Genomic DNA, 22,458 nt, shown 5'->3' with positions numbered 1-22,458 from the left:
CTAGGAAATAGTCATCTGGACAGCGATGACTATGAACAGCTTGACGAAGATGATATGGAACGCATAGACATTATGTGGGCTCTTGGCAGTGCGTTCCGAAGGGCCAGAAAGTGGACGAAGAAAACAGGTCAGGCCCTCTCAATAAACAACAAATCCAAGTTCGGCTTTGATAAAAGCAAAGTAAAATGCTACAACTGTGGCGAACTTGGTCACTTTGCCAAGGAGTGCTCGAAGCCAAGAAGGGAAGGTCACCAATATCCCTTCCGAACCACTTCATCATCATCCACTCCTGCTGCAGCAGCTGCAACTGTCAACCTTGAGAGACAACTGGTCCCTCAAAATCAAACCGCAGCAAACAACGTCGACATCAACAACGAAACTGCTCTTGCAGTTCAAGGGGATGAAGGCGAGACATGGAACTTGAGCATCAACATGGCTGATGTCACAGTAGTAGATGAAAACTCTGAAACAGAGTCTGTTGTTTCCTCGCTTAAAACAGAGTCTGTCGATGAACCAGCTGCTGAAGTCCATGAAGGAGAACCTGAGGTTGAAGTGGTATCTTTGGAGATTAAGGAGGATCACGAAAAAGAGTCAAATGTTCCTCAAACATCTCCATGTTCGACAATTCCCGCAGAGGCTGCTAAAGTTGAAGAAGTCAACGAAGTAGAGTCTAAAGCAACTTCTGCATCGTTTCTGGAAAAAGCTGGGAATCTTTGCTTTGCATTCATGGCAGAGACATCAAATGCCAAGGTAAGTTCTAACCCATCAACTCCCAAACCAGAAAATGTTAAATGTTTAAAATGTGAATTGTATGAACAAGAAATTCAATCTCTAAAAGAGAGAATTGAAGATCTCGAGGCTTACAAACAAGCAGCCTCAAGATCTTTAATGGAACTGACTGACGCGCTTGCACAGAATAAGGCTTGGAAGCAGAAAGAGTCTGTTTTTAAAGAAAAGATTGATAGCCTTAAGCGTCAGAACAAGGAACTTGAAATATGTGTTCTGAATCAACAAGACTCTATCAATTTTCACATAAATAAGAATAATGTTTTGAAAAAAGAATTGGAAAACTTGAAAGCTGATTTTGAATCATTGAATTTCAAATTAAAAAGTTACTCAAATTCATCTTATTTATTAGAACACATCATTCCCGAGTTCCGAGGCAAAAAGGAAAGAGGCGTGGGATATAACAATGTCCCACCCCCGATCCTGAATCAATTTTCAAGCACACCAGGAGCTGTGCCGGATGATGAATCAAATGATTATATACCCGAGGACACAAACCAAATTTCTAAGTCTAAGGGTAAAGAAGTCATTGACCCGGCTCCTGAGTCCAAACAAAATGTTGATGCCACAGACTTAGGTTCCACAACTAAATCGGGCCCACCACCATCTAAGTCAAAGGCAACAACAACAAGAAGTTCTCAGAAGAAAAAGTTTAATCCTAAATCTGAGAAAGTCTATGTGGAACATAGTACCCAGTTTGTAAAGGAGGGTAACGTTAATGAAAAACATAATTTCCCAAAACACCCTCCTAGACAAACTTCACCCCAAAATGTCAAATCCAGGGGGTACTATGATAACAGACAAAACCAGAGTTATTTCTCTCCACCAAGTCAAAGGGGGAGAAACTACTGTTTTTCGTGTGGAGAGGTAGGGCATATAGCAAGATTTTGCTATAAGTACACGGATCCTAAGCAGTACATATCGACTCCGGATCCGAGGTATGTCAAGTCACCTCCTAGGAGGCGACCGACCATTGACATTCAAGGTCAAGAACGGTTTCACACACCGAGGTCGGTTTCTCCTCGGAAACCTCAGCCAACCTCACCACACCAATCCCCAAACCCCTCAGATCCAAGTATTTCCACTTCGACAAGTGAAACTCAGTCTTCAACCAGCTATCTCAAACATGCTGAGAAGAAGACTGACTTTTGGAAACCTAAGAAAACTAACACTGTTGATAACAACGTCAAATCTGAAAACAGTGTTAATGAGGGTAAATGGATTGAATTGTTCATTCGTGATGAAGATGGAAAACCCAAGACCTTAAGGGCTTGGGTTTCCAATGATATTTAAACCTTTTGTTTTTGTGTGCAGGTTGCTCTATATGATCCAAGATTCAACATGTGGATCATAGACTCAGGAGCTTCCAGGCACATGACTGGAAACATGAATCTCCTTTCAAGTGTCAGACAAATAAAAGGAGGTGCAGTTTCCTTTGCAGGAAATCAAGGAGGTTATATCACGGCCCAAGGAATGGTGTCTAATGGGCGAATTTCGTTTGAGAAAGTAAATTTCATCAAAGAGTTGGAGAACAACCTGTTGTCGATAAGTCAAATCTGCGACAAAGGTTTCAAAGTTATGTTTGACGACCGAGATTGCCACATCTTGCCTAAGGATTTCAACTTTCCTGAAGACAAGGTTTTAATGTCAGCTGCACGCCAGAGTGATCTTTACATTCTGGATATGGCTAAGGCAGGGTCAACGTCTCCAACGGCGACATGTTTCGTGTCCAAGGCATCCGAACGTGATACTGTCTTATGGCATAGACGGATGGGACACATAAATGTCAGGAACATGAACAAGCTTGTGCACCGCAGACTAGTTGAGGGAGTTAATCTGAGAAGTTTTCGTCTCCCTGATTCATGTGTGAAGTGCAAAGCCGGAAAGCAGATAAAAAGGTCCCACAAGTCTAAGAGTTTCCACTCAATTGATATTCCGTTGGAACTCCTTCATATGGATCTTTTTGGCCCAATAAGCGTCAAAAGTATCTCTGGGCACTCATACTGTCTAGTGGTTACTGATGAATATTCTAGATTCTCTTGGGTGTTTTTCTTGAAAGTAAAATCAGAAACGTTTGGGTGTATACAACTGCTGGTTACAACTATTGAGTCTCAATACAATCTGAAGGTTCGAAGAATGCGGTCAGATAACGGTACAGAATTTAAAAATGCGAATGTTGAAAATTTCTGCAAAGAAAAAGGGATCGTTCAGGAGTTCAGTGCCCCATATGTTCCACAAATGAACGGGGTTGCTGAAAGGAAAAATCGTACGTTAATCGAGACAGCAAGAACAATGTTAGCCGACTCAGTGTTACCTGTTACGTTTTGGAGTGAGGCAATTGCCAACGCCTGTTTCACATTAAATCGGGTAGGCATCGTCAAGCGCCACGGCAAGACAAGTTTCGAGCTTCTTCAACGACGAAGGCCTAACTTAGAGCACCTGGAACCATTCGGGGCTCTTTGCACGTTACTTAAAAGGCAAGTCGATAATAAGTTCGAGGAGAAGATCATCAACGGCTATTTTCTGGGTTACAGCATACCTCTCAAAAGGGTCTTCAACAGAACAACAAAATTAGTTGAAGAATGGTACCATGTCGATGTTCAACGCTACACAGAACCAGCCAAGGGGACAGGAGAAGACTGGTTGTTTGATTATGACAAACTGTTCAAGTCATTCAATCTGTATGAGATTGCTATTCAAATGATGTATGAGGCGCAAAATGCACCTCCTGATGAATCTTTGCAATCTTCAACTCATCCTGGTCCGTCATCATCTTCCTCCACAGAGTCTAGCGATCAAGTTCAAGAATCTTCCGAATCTGAATCTGAAGATGAATCTCCAGCAGATGATGTACAATCGGCACCAACTCAGGTTACGTCACAACCTTCATCGTCAAATCAAGAAGTGCCGAATGCAGATCAGCCTCTAACGTCTACTTCAGAGGCACCACAATCCGCTCCAGTTCCTGAGCCGAACTTAACTAACTTGGAACAAAATGTTGTCGTTTCTGACAATCCGGTTGTTAGGACTGAACGTGATCATCCACAAGACAACATTATAGGGGACTTTCAACAGGGTGTCAAAACTCGGCGACAGCTGAATTTTGGTCTCTACACAGAAATGATGGAGTCAGGATCAGTTGCTCTTAATGCCCATGAATGCTTCTTAGCACAAGAAGAACCACACAGCACCACCGATGCGCTGAAAGATTCCAACTGGGTCTCAGCCATGCAAGAGGAATTATTGCAGTTTAAAAGACTTGGTGTGTGGAAGCTGGTGGATCTCCCCAAAGGACAGAAGAAAATTGGCACTAAGTGGGTACTAAAATGTAAACGTGACGATCGTGGAGTGATTGTTCGCAACAAAGCCCGCCTGGTGGTCCAAGGGTTTAGGCAAATCGAAGGCCTAGACTACAATGAGGTATATGCTCCGGTTGCTCGTTTGGAGGCAATCCGGATGTTCTTGGCGTATGCATCTTTCAAGAAATTCAAAGTATATCAAATGGACGTCAAGAGTGCCTTTTTGTACGGTCACATCGAAGAGACCGTATATGTGGCACAACCTCCAGGTTTTGAAGACCCATATCACAAGGACAAAGCCTATCTGCTCAACAAGGCTTTGTACGGTCTTCACCAAGCCCCGAGAGCTTGGTATAAAGAACTATCCAAACACCTTCTGAACAACGGGTTTAGAAGGGGAACCATTGACTGCACACTATTCTCAAAAGAAAAAGAAGGAGATCTAATTATGGTACAAGTGTACGTGGACGACATCATCTTCGGGTCCACGAATAAAACACTTTGTAAGGAGTTCGAACAAGTGATGAAAGAAAAATTTGAAATGAGCTCCATGGGTGAGATGAAGTTCTTCTTAGGACTTCAAGTTGATCAAAAAGATTCCGGTATCTTCATTCACCAGACAAAATACGTCAATGACATCTTGAAACGGTTTGAGATGTTGAGTTCTTCTTCACAGGGAACTCCTTTAGAGGTTAATCACGGGATTAATCCTGACGAGAAGGGTGAATTGATCAATCCAACTCACTATAGAGGGATCATCGGATCTCTAATGTACCTGACTGCTTCTCGGCCAGACATAATGTTTGCTACGTGTCTCTGTGCACGTTACCAGTCAAAGCCGAAGGTCTCCCATCTGATTGCAGTCAAAAGAATTTTGCGTTATCTGAAGGGTACTCCAGATTGGGGTCTTTGGTATCCTCATGATGATAACTTTGATCTACATGCGTACAGTGATTCGGACTATGGTGGTTGTAAACTCGATTACAAATCAACAACAGCAGGATGTCAGTTCTTTGGAAGTCGTTTAGTAACGTGGCAATGCAAAAAGCAGACGTCAGTCTCCACTTCAACAGCTGAGGCGGAATATATTGCGGCTGCCAGTTGCTGTTCTCAAGTTATTTGGATTCAGCAACAAATGCGTGACTACGGTATTGAATGTTCTACTACTCCCATATATATTGATAATTCTGCTGCAATTTCAATTACCAAAAATCCGGTCCATTTTAGCAAAACGAAGCACATCGAAATTCGATATCACTTCCTTCGTGATTGCTACGAAAAGAAGTTAATCGATGTGATAAAAATCCCCACTCAGGAACAACGCGCTGATCTCTTCACTAAAGCATTTGATAAACCACGGTTTTTATATTTACTAGAGATCAACGGCGTTAAACGTATATCAGACTTTGTCGGACCGGTGCGGGACACGGTTTCCCAACGATTCACGGGGCAACGTGTTAGAGTGCGGAATCCTCTAACACGGCGATTCGGTGGTGATCAACAACGCGCGGTAACGATTCCTAAGACGGTTTGACACCTAGGGACGGAGGAAAGGACCGACACGTGAAGAACGGGCAGAGAGTATTTCAGCAGAGTGGTGGTTCGTGACTGTGTGTAGAATGTGTTCTCTTGTGAAATTTCCTAAGTTTCGTTTATATATCGAAAACTGGTTCGATCGAATGAGTCTCTCATTCGATCGAACGAGACCTGGTTCGATCGAATCAGTCACTGATTCGATCGAATCAGTTTCTTTTGACATTTTCAGTCCGTTAACTTAGTTTCACGATCGTTATCTTCATATCGAACCATCCTGATAGAACTGGGGACATACACATGACATTTCATGTCCTAACAAACTCCCCCTTGGAGCCAGTTCTATTTACTTACAATCAATCGAGTTCTCTTGCTCGATCGTAACTCCCCCTTGGAGTTATCTCACTCTCTCTTTTCTCAAAGCTAATGGTGCGCATGTTGCATCCACGAACTCCTTTCATCATGAAGTTCTCTCAGGATCAAACGGTCCAGTCAGTCAGACTTACCATAGGTTCCGCATATCCTGAGAAGCTGTCAATTGAAACTTTAGATAAACATTTAAGCACAATCTATCACAATGTTCCAAAACAAATTACATTCAACTCAAAAACAATTACAACCAGAAGATTAAACCTTTCATTACAACAAGAAACAAAATAAACATGACAATTAAGCTTCAGTCTCTTGTGCATACTTCTTCTGTTGCTCTTTCCAATTTGATCCTGCATGTATGTCATAGGCAAAGCAGATCCTAATGACATTTCTATACGTTAAAGCTTGCTCCATGTCTTCGGGGGCGTAGAGAATCTCTGTCTTGTACAGCGTGTAGACGTCCTCCCGTGACAAGTTTGTGAGCCACATAGGATCAAAGATACGAATTGTGCTCCAATTTCCATTGTCGTTGAGCACGATGACTGCTTCATGCAGTCTTCCGTCATAGTACCAATGCCTGAACGCTTTGTAGAAGTCCTGCTTCATCTTTCTTAGAGGAATCTTCTTCATCGTGAGTGGTGGCATGTACTTCAAAACAATCTTTGGCCTGTTGGTGATCGGATCGATCTCCCTTTTACTTGTATATCTCTTTGGCCTTTGTGGAGTGATCATCTTCCATTTTGAGCTGTATTCCATTCGCAATACACTCTGATAATACGTTGCAAATGGAGATGAACTTGCATAAAGCATATCAAGATAGTTAAGACGGTTTAGATCAAAAGTAGGAAGAGTCTTCAAGTCAGTGATACGTTGAAAGTACTCAACCCCTTTTTCTCTCTTGACAGCAATGCAATTAAGATCCTTCAGACACGCCCAAGCAATTATTTCACCTGAAGTTCTACGACCCTTCATCTTATAGGACATTGTGTGAGGAATGGTCGGCTTTGCTTGTCGTCTGGACCTTATCTTCTCAAGAATAGCGTTGAAAGCTTTCTTGCACTCTTCAGTTTTCTCAACGAAATCGGCTTGATCTGCATCAGAAGGCTGTTTCATTGTGTTTGACCTTTCGTCAGCCTTCTTCTGTATTTCCTCCTCTGTTACATTTTGAAAGAAGCTTGCCGAGTTAGGAAGATCTTCAGTTTGAGACGTGTAGTACTCTGGATATTCTTCCTGCGTCAAGTCTTCCATTTCGACTTCATCGAATTGAGAGGGATCAGCGGCCGTGGATGATGTTGAGTCAGGTGTAGCAGCCGAAGAAGATGTTTGTTCTGTTGAAGGCAAAGCCAGATACTTGCCTGTTTCTTCATTGTATAGCTCAAACATATGTTCCAGTTCTTCTTCTGTGAAATTGTGAGAAATTTCACCTTCTTCCAAGTCTCCACTTGCGAAGAATTGCTGCTCATCTGGATTGTCCAGTAAAAACGTGAAATATTCCGCTGCTGTTTTTGATTGCAGCGGTTGGACATTAAACGGATCAGCATCACCTGTTTGATTACACAAACACAAAGTAACAACAAATTTAAGTAAACATATGTAATATCATAAACATTAAATACAATATCATTACATATGAAACTAGGTTTACAAACAAATCATTAATTGAAAAGATTTAACATTTAAGTCCTTACTACATTCACTCAAAATACTCTTAACTACCTTCACCTCCATCATCAGAAGAGTCCAGTTCGTCTGTGTCCACATCGACATTGGTTGGACCTTCCAGACGAAGAACATCACCCTTCAGCTCAGTCACTCTTGCTTCAAGGCGTAGATTTGACTCTCTCAGCTCGGTGATCAAAGAACCTTGTTCATTGATCGAAGATCCCTGTTCAGCGACAGTAGCATTTAACTGACTATTTTCAAGCCTGAGCATTTCGTTCTCAGCTTGAAGTTTAGCAATCTGCTCATCTCTGAGCCGATTCTGTTCTTCTTGCTCTGCCTTGAACAGTAACATCTTCATCATCGCCTTGTGCAAATCAGCAAGTTCGGATGCAACCTTTTGAGGTATGGCCATTTCAGGTTGAGCTTGAGGAATAGGTTGTTGAGCTGACTGCGGTGTTGGTGGCTGTGCTGGTTGAGCAGGAGGAGCAGCAGAAGTCCCGACGGATGGTAACATTGAGGGACGCGGTTGATCGGGAAATAAGCTTCGATACTTCCGAGTAACCTTCTTCTTTTGCCTCTTTGCAGGCCTTTCTTCTCCTACATCTATGTCGGCCGGATTTTCCACGGCTCTGACTTCCTCACCAGTTTCCAACTCTTCTTCATTTAGAAACGAATCAGCCTCCTTTTCAGCTTCGGTCCTTGTATCTTCAGGGACCGCCACCTCCTCAGTGTCAGAGTCGTCGCTTGATTCCTGCAAAGGTAAGTTTTCGATGTCTGAGTCACTGGTATCATTTCTCCATTTCCTTTTAGGAGGGGCCCTGTAAGACGGATTCACCAAATGCCCGAAGCATCTTTTGAGTGGTGGCCTGGTTGGACGTTCTTTGTAAGATTTTAGACGGTTGAGAGTCTCATTCTTCATGTGGTCCAGTTTCACCACATCACCTTCGTTTTCTTTCAGTAATCCCGGTGCTTGAGTATCGACAATCATTTGCACGAACCGTGGGTACTGTAGAAACTTCTCACTTTTCCCTTGCTTCAACGTGATGTTCTCGACCATATGACCAAAAGTCATCTGAGAGAAGTTGTATGGTCGGTTCATCACCAGAGCAGCTACGGTGAACTGCATGCTTTCCCTCAGCTTGTCAAAGCTAGTTCGTTGAGGGCCCAAGCAGTGCATCACCACGTGTGCCAAATATTTGAATTGGGGGCACAGGTTGGCTTTATGAAGCAGACCGGCATTGAGATCGCCGTCATACTTCATACGTGCGAAACATCCTCTAGTTGCAGCAGGATGTAGGGAGATCGGGTCTGATTCATCATCTTCAAATCCGCAGACTTCTCTAATGACCTGGGCAGATATAACGATGGCTTGCCCTCTAACGGTGGAGCGAATAACCGACGGCACGACTGTTTTGTCGTGCGTGGCATTCCTCCAAAACTCTTGTTGGATAGACATGATAGGCTCAATAATCCTAGAGATGGGTCCAGAGATCCTCGACCTCTTCAGAAACTTTATCACCGTTGCAAAGTCTTTCCCGTGGCTCGACTTTTCGTCTAGAAAAGCCACGATGTTGTGCTTGATGGACGTTTTGTACGGGACAACCACTTCTGCAACTTCAGCCATTTAAATCTGTAACCATAAACGTGTTAGAACAAACAGATATCGAAACGACTGAATGCGTTTAAACTTTTCAAATTTTCTGGACTGGTTCGATCGAACGAGTAACACATTCGATCGGATGAGCTATTCATTCGATCGAATGAGATCTGGTTCGATTACAGACAATCGAATGAGATAGAATTTCCCATTGACTTCTGATTCGATCGAACTAGTGATCGAATAAGTCACATTCGATCGAACAAGAGACTCGTTCGATCGAATCAACTGATTCGACTCATTCAAGCAAAATCCAGAAATGAAGAACACCCGAACCCGGAAAACTTAAACGATCAAGAACTCGATCAAAACACGGTTAAAAACATGTAAAACTTACATTTTCGTGATCTACGTGAAAAATCGAATAATATGATCGGATCAAAAAGAGGGTTTGAGGAAAATCAATTTGAGAGCAAAAATCCGTAAAATATTTCGAATAAAACTGATCAATCGAATGAGTTTGAATATTTATACTATTTTTGGACTTATTCGATCGAACGGACTTGTTCGTTTGGACCATTCGATCGAATGAGATTCTATTCGATCGAATGAGTCTCTTCGCAACTGTTTACATTCCTCAACCACTGATTCGATCGAATCTGTTCATTCGATCGAGTTATTCGTTCGAATAGCAACCTATTCGATCGAATGAGGGAAAACATTTGAAAAATAAATTTTTTAAATTTCTTATTTCCCGTCCATCGATCGTGATGCCTTTGAACCTGCACGAAAACATAAACTTTTGACACTTGGTTAGTTTTCGTAGACATTTTCCAATCCTGAGAGCTTCGTTCCTACAGAACATATAGATCATAATACATTAGTAACAAATGGAAAAATATCAGGCTCAAACATCTTTGGGTTTTCTTGTCACTTCATTCTTTCTTTCATGCACAGCCTGTTGCACAGATGAACATTTAGCAACCTGCATGAAGTTTTCTTTCATTCCTACACACTGGATAAACATTTAGTAGGAACAGACAGGGATCAGACTACCTGTCACGATGATTTCTCATCGATTCTCAAACAAACAGAAATAGATAAAATGAGAAAGAAAAAAAAATAAATAAATAGAAATAAAATCCTTTTTTTTTTGGTTTTTATCAAAATATTTACAGGGAGGGACAGGGATCAGACTACCTGTCACGATGATTTCTCATCAACATTAAAGCAGAATAAAATAAATAAAAATAAAAAGATTAATTCAGAATTAAAATTTTTTTTTTTTTTTTTTTTTTTTTTTTTTTTTTTTTTTTTTTTTTTTTAATATTCAAACTGAAATAAACAACTGTACAAAATTTTAAAACACATTATTTTTGGTTGAGAAGGATCTATAATAAGAAATCATACAGACGTATATGACTGTCTACTGAGATTTTTTTTTTTTTTTTTTTTTTTTTTTTTTTTTTTTTTTTTTTTTTACGAATAAACGAAGTTAAACAAGACATAATGAATATTCTTTTTGTGAGAAAGATCCGAACAGGAATCATACTAATTACGTGACTGTCACACAGATCCGTGTTTAGCTGTATTATGACATAAAGAAACAGGTTGTGAGCATGTAAATAACTTAAAATGGTTTTCATCGTTTCTGTGATACGAGTTAGGTTCAATTATGTCTCAAAATTTAAGTGGGTATCAACTCAGAGATTATGATGCCTCCTATCTATTCTCAAAGCGTATTTGGCTTTCCCCAAGTCACCCCGAATTGACCTTGACCCATCGTGTCTGATTAAAGTTGTAAGTGTCTTCATCTGCTTCCCGTTTTCTTTCTTTCTTACTCCATGATTGAGAAGTCTTGACATTGTTAACTCTAGAATGTTTCAATCACTCATAATGTAAATTTTTTTTTTTTTTTTTTTTTTTTTTTTTTTTTTTTTTTTTTTTTTTTAACATAGACTTCAGAGTAGTAAACAATTGCAAGTCCCGAATCTGGATCACTGCAGTTTCTTCACACACTATCTTTACGGGAATCAGAACACTTATGGGCTCGTGTATGACTGGGTAATCGCTTTTCTGCCTATCATTCGGAAAGATATATATGAAGACATACAAAACTCTTAAGGAGTTTCCACGTAAAATCGAGTAGATTTAGTTTGTATCACATCTACTTTTACGCACCATAAAAAGCTACCATGACACACAATGACCGTTCTAAAGCCTTTTAAGCCTAATAACTTCACTAGTTAAGCACACAGAATCAGTGTATCTATCATTTTCCAAGGTTGGATCAATTTCTCATTTTCTGAATATATATGAATGTCTTTTAAAACATATAACGTTTAAATTATTTCGCCCCGATCAAGTCAAAGTCTTCAGGTAAACGGCTATCCTGAAGATCCAATGGATCAACTGGACCGACCACATACGAGTATGTGTCCTTCTAACTAAGTATAACCGACTATTTTTCAGCGAAAGAATAAAGACCCATCAAAACCCGCCCCGATCACTTTCAGTCATCTGGTTAATGGCTATCCTCATAATCTACTAGTAGAAGTAAGGACCAACACACATCCGAAAATGTGTCCATCAAACTGAGGTAATCGACATAATTTTAAGCGATAGTGATGTATAAAAATTTAATATTTGAAAAATGAAAATAAGCTGTACAGACATAACAAATCTTTTTGATGTCTCAGTATGATAGCGTCTGTGTACTATCACCTTTCTTGTAACAAGATCAACTTCTCAAAATTTTGAAATTTTTTTTTTAATGTTTTTGGGTTTTTGTATTTTATATTGTTTTTGGTTTTTCTTGAAACCTTTCTCCCCCTAGAATTTATAAAAAACAAAATCTTTTTGGACTTTTTCAAATTTTTAAGAAAAGAAAAAAATGAAAACAATTTAAATGATATCTTCAGGAACATCAAATGGATCACTTTCAGCGTTCGAGACGGAAGGTTTGATAACCAAAGACGGACAGAAACAAACACGAAACAAACGATTTCATTGATAAAAACGAAAGATTACATGCTTGTTTAAACACTGAAATCACGATCTATGGCAGGGGGAGGTCGAGCATGGCCTCCCCCCTCATCCGGACAGCACCTGGGCTCCGGGCACGCAAAAACCTCAAACTCTTCCCTGTTCACGACTGAAAGCTGGTATTTATACCCGCTGCCATTCGGTCAGGACTCATTCGATCGAATGAGTCCTATTCGATCGAATGGCAGACTCATTCGATCGAATGAGTCCTATTCGATCGAATGGCAGACTCATTCGATCGAATCAGAAACTGGTTCGATCGAATGAGTATCCATTTGAAAATGCTCTTTCAAATGGATCACTTTCAGCGTGAACCACTACCTAGGTGTACAGCATACAACATAAACATTCTAAACTATTCGCCAAGCGACGGCCACAAAATGTGCACCAACAAATTCCCCCTTGGACGTTGCTTGCGAATTGCTGTAGACACCTCTTGCAATCTTCAGTCAAATCTTCTGCTTTATCTTGATAATCACGTTGAAGAATACCATCATTGCAGCAAGATTCCCCCTTAGACTGAACTCTCGGTTAATGATGCAAAGTGTTCTCCATTGCTGACATCTTCAGACTAAATAATCTGTTTAAAACAACCAACTGTAGAAATTCCCCCTCAGACGTTGACGTGTATCCCAATATATAGACATGACAATACATGCACGCTTCCGCTGCGCGACTTACTATCGGCGAATCTTCACCCACACGGTTACTTCACCAACATGTATTGGACAAATGACAGAGGCTTCCAATCCACAGCTACTCCCCCTAAACAGATTAGTTTGTATGCAGATTCATCATCGGAGACAAAGACACATCATTAACTTCGTGATTGCGAATCACCAATTTTCAACAGAATTCCCTCCACAAAGCGGAATTCTCACATGCGGAAAATAAATATTTAACATGATTGGCCCATAAATAGTCAGATGCTCCTGACTACCCCACAATAACTCAAACTCAGATTCTCTCCACAAAGCAGAATCTTCAGAATGCGGACAATAAATTAAACTTGGTTGGCCCATAAATAGTCAGATGCTCCTGACTACCCCACAATAACATCATACCTCATCAGTAATCACTTTTCTCTGTTCTTCTGTGTTCTTATAACAATCACCACTGTAGAAGCTCAATGAACAAGGGGTTATCCATTAAACTTGTAGACGATAATTCCTTCAGGTAATTGTGCTTTGTTCATCTTCAAATTTGCCGCTTTAACCGTTAAACATTTAAACGCTCTGACTTTGCCGGCAAATATCAGTGAAAATTTCACTGTCACCAAACTTTTTCTGGAATGTGATCAACATGTATAGGATGTCCAGAAAAATCTTCATCACTGACCCGACAATTAACCGAAAATTTCCCGGAAATTTTGTCGAAAAAAATTTTATTTTCGCCAAACTTTTTCAGAAGACTTCCCGACTGATAAAAATGGCTTGGGCAAATTTTCGTGTAAGCAGGCGTTCCAGACTTTTTTTTTTTTTTTTTTTTTTTTTTTTTTTTTTTTTTGGTCTGGAACATGTTCGATCGAATGAGAACTGGTTCGGTCGAATGAACCACAGATTCGATCGGATGAAGCACATATTCGATCGGATGAAGAACTGGTTCGATCAGCTATTTGAATTTGACACTTTGAGCGGGAAAACCAGTTCGATCGAATACAAACTGATTCGATCGAATGAAGACATCTGGTTCGATCGAATGAACAGGCTGTCTGGGCGGGAAAACTTGCGTTTGAATTTGACACTTTTGAGCTGGAAGACTGATTCGATCGAATCAGTCAATCGAATAGGCCTATTCGATCGAATGGGGAACTCGTTCGATCGAATGTACTGATTCGACTCCTTCAACGCCAGCCCAGAAAACGCGAAGAACACGAAGAACACACCAACAGTTTAACGTCCAGAACGCAGAAAATCAAGAGCTCGGCTTGCTAGATCGGTTGTTAGACCTTTCTAGCGGTAACCGTGGCTCTGATACCAATTGTTGGCTCAGCCATGCAAGAGGAATTATTGCAGTTTAAAAGACTTGGTGTGTGGAAGCTGGTGGATCTCCCCAAAGGACAGAAGAAAATTGGCACTAAGTGGGTACTAAAATGTAAACGTGACGATCGTGGAGTGATTGTTCGCAACAAAGCCCGCCTGGTGGTCCAAGGGTTTAGGCAAATCGAAGGCCTAGACTACAATGAGGTATATGCTCCGGTTGCTCGTTTGGAGGCAATCCGGATGTTCTTGGCGTATGCATCTTTCAAGAAATTCAAAGTATATCAAATGGACGTCAAGAGTGCCTTTTTGTACGGTCACATCGAAGAGACCGTATATGTGGCACAACCTCCAGGTTTTGAAGACCCATATCACAAGGACAAAGCCTATCTGCTCAACAAGGCTTTGTACGGTCTTCACCAAGCCCCGAGAGCTTGGTATAAAGAACTATCCAAACACCTTCTGAACAACGGGTTTAGAAGGGGAACCATTGACTGCACACTATTCTCAAAAGAAAAAGAAGGAGATCTAATTATGGTACAAGTGTACGTGGACGACATCATCTTCGGGTCCACGAATAAAACACTTTGTAAGGAGTTCGAACAAGTGATGAAAGAAAAATTTGAAATGAGCTCCATGGGTGAGATGAAGTTCTTCTTAGGACTTCAAGTTGATCAAAAAGATTCCGGTATCTTCATTCACCAGACAAAATACGTCAATGACATCTTGAAACGGTTTGAGATGTTGAGTTCTTCTTCACAGGGAACTCCTTTAGAGGTTAATCACGGGATTAATCCTGACGAGAAGGGTGAATTGATCAATCCAACTCACTATAGAGGGATCATCGGATCTCTAATGTACCTGACTGCTTCTCGGCCAGACATAATGTTTGCTACGTGTCTCTGTGCACGTTACCAGTCAAAGCCGAAGGTCTCCCATCTGATTGCAGTCAAAAGAATTTTGCGTTATCTGAAGGGTACTCCAGATTGGGGTCTTTGGTATCCTCATGATGATAACTTTGATCTACATGCGTACAGTGATTCGGACTATGGTGGTTGTAAACTCGATTACAAATCAACAACAGCAGGATGTCAGTTCTTTGGAAGTCGTTTAGTAACGTGGCAATGCAAAAAGCAGACGTCAGTCTCCACTTCAACAGCTGAGGCGGAATATATTGCGGCTGCCAGTTGCTGTTCTCAAGTTATTTGGATTCAGCAACAAATGCGTGACTACGGTATTGAATGTTCTACTACTCCCATATATATTGATAATTCTGCTGCAATTTCAATTACCAAAAATCCGGTCCATTTTAGCAAAACGAAGCACATCGAAATTCGATATCACTTCCTTCGTGATTGCTACGAAAAGAAGTTAATCGATGTGATAAAAATCCCCACTCAGGAACAACGCGCTGATCTCTTCACTAAAGCATTTGATAAACCACGGTTTTTATATTTACTAGAGATCAACGGCGTTAAACGTATATCAGATCGAACGAGACCTGGTTCGATCGAATCAGATCAACGTCCAGGATTTACACCTGTTATATGAATTTGAAATCTTGTCTTCCAGGTTGTAAATTCGTTTAAAGTCATTAGCTTTGGTGGCTTGTTATAGCTTCCCGATTCAGAATCACTTTCGAGAATCGATTGAATCCTCTTGTTGGTACTCGAACTTGTAGCCATCTTTGTTTCTTTGCTTTGACGTTTAACTGTTGATCGAATGAGTTTGATTCGATCGGATGAGTGACCTATTCGATCGAATGTGTTCTGGTTCGATCGAATGTCTCTCTGAAATACAGATCTGATCTTCCGAAAGTTATTCGATCGAATGTGAATCTGGTTCGATCGAATGGGTTGAGAAGTTCGATCGAAAGAGTTTCTGGTTCAATCGAACGGGTTCTGACAGTCGAATAAGACAAAGATCGAATCGACGGATCGAATAAAAGACTTATTCAATCGAATGGTGACTAATTCGATCGAATGAACAAATCTGGTTCGATCGAATGAACTAGGAGTAATTCTCGGCGGGAAAAACTGATTCGGTCAAAGTTCAAACTTGTTCGATCGAATAGGAAGGCTATTCGATCGAATGAGTTCCAAAAATAGACTGGTTCGATCGGAAAATCTGGAAATTCCAAAATTAGAAGATTTTGACGGATTTTCGAATTTTGAATCAAAAACACGAATTTTGAAAGATCAAGGGGCAACTTAAGATCGAAATATGACTTTTAACACAAAAACAACTTAAGACCAACCAAAAAACGGATCAAAACCACCAAAAATACGAAGAACACGAAGAACGCGAAGAACGTTCTTGACGAAACTCGAACTTTTAACACACAATTCTAAGATCAAAACACCAAAATATGACAATTTTAACAGTTTTTGACAAGAACACGACGAACACCAAGATCAAAAACACCAAAAATTCGGAATTTTCCGGCAAAAATTACGATTTTCACGAGAAAAACACTAATTTCACCACAAATCTAACGTGAATCAAGAACCAAAGGCTCTGATACCAATTGTTGGCTCAGCCGGGACCGAGACGATCCGAGCGCGTTCGAGACGGAAGGTTTGATAACCAAAGACGGACAGAAACAAACACGAAACAAACGATTTCATTGATAAAAACGAAAGATTACATGCTTGTTTAAACACTGAAATCACGATCTATGGCAGGGGGAGGTCGAGCATGGCCTCCCCCCTCATCCGGACAGCACCTGGGCTCCGGGCACGCAAAAACCTCAAACTCTTCCCTGTTCACGACTGAAAGCTGGTATTTATACCCGCTGCCATTCGGTCAGGACTCATTCGATCGAATGAGTCCTATTCGATCGAATGGCAGACTCATTCGATCGAATGAGTCCTATTCGATCGAATGGCAGACTCATTCGATCGAATCAGAAACTGGTTCGATCGAATGAGTATCCATTTGAAAATGCTCTTTCAAATGGATCACTTTCAGCGTGAACCACTACCTAGGTGTACAGCATACAACATAAACATTCTAAACTATTCGCCAAGCGACGGCCACAAAATGTGCACCAACAAAACATATTTTTTTGAGTCTGAATTACGTATGATATTTTTATTTATAAAGTAATAATATATTTTTATTTATAAATTTTACTGTTCACTTACGCCATTTGAAATGGCATGAGTGAATAGTATATTAAATAGTGTGTTAGTTTAAATATGTGGTCAAAAGAGCATGCATAAAAAGGTGTCATAAAAGTCACTGTTCATTTCCGCCATTTGAAATAACGAAAGTGAATAGTATGGTAAAAAGGTGCCAGAAAGGTCATGTCACGTCATAAGTTGTCGGTACTGTTCACATCCGCCATTTCAAATGGCGGAAGTGAATAGTTTTGGTCAACAGCCCTCGTCAGATGTGTCAAGATTATACTGTTCACTTATGTCATTTCAAATTGTGGAAGTGAGAAAAATGAATAGAGGCAGCCTATAAGGGGTAAAAATTGTGTTCCGCCATTTCAAACGGCGGAACACATGGTTTATATTTCACTTTCGCCATTTGAAATGGCGGAACACAAAAATAATAGCCAGGTCACCAGACAGTTTCTGACAGGTTCTCCAATCATGTTCGGTTCCGCCATTTCAAATGACGGAACACCTAGAAACCCAAAAAAATTTCCTCTCTCCTATAAACCATTACACCCCTTTAATATTTCCTATTTATAAATTTTTTTTTCTTTAAAAGCTAATGGTATCATCATGAGTTATGCTCATGGTTGTTTTTCCAAATCATGGAAACAGTATACAATCTTTTAAATTAATTAATTAAATGAAGAATTAAGAATGAAACATGATCTTTTCACTGATTTAGTATGAACTTCAATTTGTTCTTGTTCCTCATTTTGTTATTGTCTCACACCATCAATTTGGAATGAATTTCATTTGGAGGTCCCTATTCATGGTTTGTCACACCAACTCCTAGGTATACAATGTTGTGAATTGCATATTTTCCAAATTGTCATTCGTTCCTGGTAAAACTTGGACTTGGGCAAATATGTATAAAGTATAATAAATTCTAATTATTTTCATTTTCATTTTCAACTAAAGTTGTTTAAAAATATATAAGAAATTGAATTAAATAAGAAATTTTACACCCTCACCACAACGCGTGGGTGTTAATATTAGTTGATAATAAATGAGATAGTAAGGTAGGAAGTTAATACACGTGATTTATACAATTTTAATACTTCTCAAAGTAGTATTGTTTTCAAGAAACATAATGCAAGCAAAACTCGGATGCTAGCATGGATTCCAATCATGTCAACATAGTTGGTCTGAGTGGGGTGGTGGGGCGCGACGTGTTCGCGCAGTAAGATAACTTAACTGTGAAAGTCACCGTTCGAAAAAAAAGAAACATGATGCCCCCTCTTTATTCTAAATACGCAATATCTATATATGTTACCAACTTATTTTAAAAAATATGATAATCTAAAAGTGTGTAAACCGATGTTATTTTAGTAACCATGAGAAATACATAAATTACATGTACGTATTAAATTAATAATATAATGAAATATTGAGGTACAAGTCATCAACCTTATGTATCACACTTAATAAAGTGTATAAATGATTTATATTGTTTTCACATATCTAAATATTAACCATATATTATTTATGAAAAATAATATATGAGAGAAGGTTACTATTTGAATTCTTGTTCAGTTTAACGGTACCGTCACAAATGAACTAGTTGACTAAAAATTTAAAACGCATAAATAACAAAAGAAAGTTGTACGTATATCATGTTAAGTAAAATATTGATATTTTATAATCCAACGGTGGTGGTTGTGGGTAAAATTAAAATACAAAGGACAACAAAAATAAGAAGGGTGAGAAGTAATTCAATCAATTGATCTTAGATTTGAACGGCTGAGATTAATTTAATAAATAAAAATTGATAGAAATGGCATGAAGGTAATAATCCACTTTTGTTGACTTTATCTCTCCACATGCAAGACACATGTCAATTCCCCAATCATTTTAAAATATCCATAACTTTTTCATACGACATTATTTTTTTGTTAGAAAAACTCACCATAATAATAAGCATTTTTTTATCTTCAATATTAGTATCATATTGTTATATAAAAATAAAAAAAATTAACGGGTTTTTTAATTGTGTCTTTTTGTTGTTCATTGTGTAATATGTTGTTTCCATTGTGTTTTACGTTTCAAATCATTGTGTTATATATATTCACCATTGTGTCTTACGTTTTAGGTCATTGTGTTATACGTATTCACCACTGTGTCTTACGTTTTAGGTCATTGTGTTATACGTATTCACCATTGTGTTTTACGTTTCAAGTTATTATGTACATGTATTAATCATTGTATTTTATGTATTAGATAATTTGTTGTTATTTATCATTGTTTTTACATATTATTATTACACAACGGTGTTATTAGTATTTAAAAAAACATAATGATGAATTGAAAGACACAATGACGAAAAAAGACACAATGATAAGCGAAAAGACACAATGGTGTGCGAAAAGACACAATGACGTAATTTTTGTTTTAAATTTTATATAACAAAAATCATACTCATATTAAAGATAGAAAACGCTAGTTATTATGATGATTTAAAAAAAATATCATACGAAAAAGTTATAGGCGTTCTAAAATGATGGAGGTATTAACATGTGCTTTACATGTGGAGAGAAAATGTGTACAATTACCTCTATACTTTTTTTCTTTTGATTCCCACTTGACACAAATCAATTATTTATACTTTCTTACGCTTCTTATTTTTGTTACCATTTGTTGAATTACTTGATCCCTGTGTGGTTGTATAGTATAGTAAAGATACAGCCTTGACGTGGTATTTAACCAATTTCCTCTCAGCAGCAGTAATAATAATAATAATAATAATAATAATAATAATAATAATAGTAAAACAAGCCGTAGCCTAGCCACACTTTCTCTTGTTCTCTCTGTTAAAAAAGAAATATTAAAAAAAAAAGAAGAAAAGAAAAAGGTTAAAATTAAAATTAAAATTAAAATTGAATCCCAAATGATGTTACTTGTGAACAAATTAGGGTTTCCAATCGAAGGTCTGGTTTTTGGGCGTATCGTTGAATCAGCCAAATTGATGCTTTGATCTTCACCGTCTCGATCTTATCTATGTCAGGTACCTACCACTTGGTTTTCTGTAATTACTTGGGGTTTTGTTTTTGTGTCCACGTTCGCTCACTCGCTTATTTGTGGCCTGCAGATCTGCAAGTGGGTTTAAGTTATGTCAGAGATAGATCAATCGCCGATTGGTTGAATTTTATTTAGGGCTTGTTGATGGAGATCAGTGTAGGAGGTAGTAAAACAGTTCTCTCGTCCGACACCGAAGCCACTAACTGGTTCGGGAATGGTGATGATACAAAGAAAAGAAAGAATATTATTACTAGTAGCTTTCAGGAGGATTTCACAAACACTAATAATAAAAGGATTAGATATAATAACATACTAGATGATAATGATGATCTTCTTGCTGAAGATGACAACACAAACGGCGGTAGCGCTGGTGTACTCATTCCCAACCGTCCGCGTGGATCGGCTGACCGGAGTAAGAGCCTGCTTAATCCATCTGCTTCTGTTGAAAAAGTTGCTATGATAAAGGATGAGGTTTCTCGTGGCCGTGACGCTTCTACACCAGAGACTGTTAAGCTAAATGGGAAGGTTGGGGTTAAGTCTAGAACAAAGGAGAAGAAAGTTGGTGATGCTTCTAAAGGTAATAATAGAAAACTGGGGTCGGCAGCGGTTAATTCGCCTCGTCGTGCCAACGGTGATGGCTCATTTGCTACCAAAGATGAGGTCCCTTTAAGCAGTAGTTCATTGGGTTCTAAAGATGAAGTTAGCAAGTTAAATAAAGATGAGGTAAAGGAAATTTCACAGAAAAAGGATGATCGGATGGGTAGTTTAAACGGAGACGTTAAGAGACACAATGCTAAGGGTGTGGAAGTAGACGGGTCAGATGGAAATCAAAAGAAGGAAGATTTAAAAAGAAATGGTAGCAAAAGAAAAAGGCAGCAACGATCAAACAGCGGGACTGTTGCAAAGAAGGTCGAGCCATCATTTGTTTACCTGGATCCTGATGATGATCTTGAACAAAATGCAGCCCGGATGCTCTCGTCTCGTTTTGACCCTAGTTGCACTGGATTTTCTTTAAAACCTCCAAGATTGTCTGCAAATGAAGGTGAGGAGGAAAAACAGTCTGGTAGTGAAATCCCCATGGCTGCTTCTGGTGAGGCTCAAGACAGAGTATTACGCCCGAGGAAACAACATAAGAAAGGCAAGGGCACATCTAGAAAGAGGCGACATTTCTATGAAGTACATTCTGATGACATGGATGCTCACTGGTTCCTCAACAGGAAGATTAAGATCTTCTGGCCTTTGGATGAAAGTTGGTACTATGGGTTGGTAAATGATTATGACGCAGAAAAGAATCTTCATCATATAAAATACGATGATCGGGATGAAGAATGGATCAGCCTTGAACGTGAGAGATTTAAACTGTTGCTTCTTTCTAGTGAACTTCCACATAAGCCAAACACGTCTGTTCACATGAAGGACGATGCCTTTATGGAATCAGAACCAATTATCTCATGGTTGGCTCATCATCGAGTGAAATCATCAAAGCTAAGTACTTCCCGAGACGTGTGTAACATGACGGAAAGAGAAAATGATTCACCAAATTGCACTTCTGCTTTCTTTAACGCATCAGTTGAAGATGATAGAAGTAATAACGGCAGTGAAGGACATGCACCAATTGTTTATGTCCGAAGGCGGCGATGCCATAGGTTTAGTGATTCTGCAGAAGCAGCACCTCGGTCCCTGAGTAACACAACACATGTGGTGAGGTTAGATGCAACATGGTTAATACAATGTGAGAAGTTTGAGATATGCATACCGCTTTGGCCTATGCTTACATACTATGTCCTCGGGGAGGATATATTATGGCTGCTTCACAGTGTTGTTTTGCTTCAGTTCGGCACTGTGGTTACCATGTGGCCTACTGTTTTCTTAGAGGTTCTGTTTGTTGATAATATTGTTGGGTTGAGGTTTTTTCTCTTTGAAGGTTGCTTAAAGCAAGCTCTCGCCTACATTTTCCTGGTCATGAATGTGTTTTGTAGACCTGAGAAAGACGAGTCTATCAA

This window comes from Bidens hawaiensis, unplaced genomic scaffold (genome assembly GCF_021521415.1).
Source record: "Bidens hawaiensis isolate Kalapana, Puna unplaced genomic scaffold, B.hawaiensis_p1.1 tig00419727_1, whole genome shotgun sequence".
Classification (NCBI taxonomy): Eukaryota; Viridiplantae; Streptophyta; class Magnoliopsida; order Asterales; family Asteraceae; genus Bidens; species Bidens hawaiensis.
Note: the sequence above shows the minus strand (reverse complement) of the source record.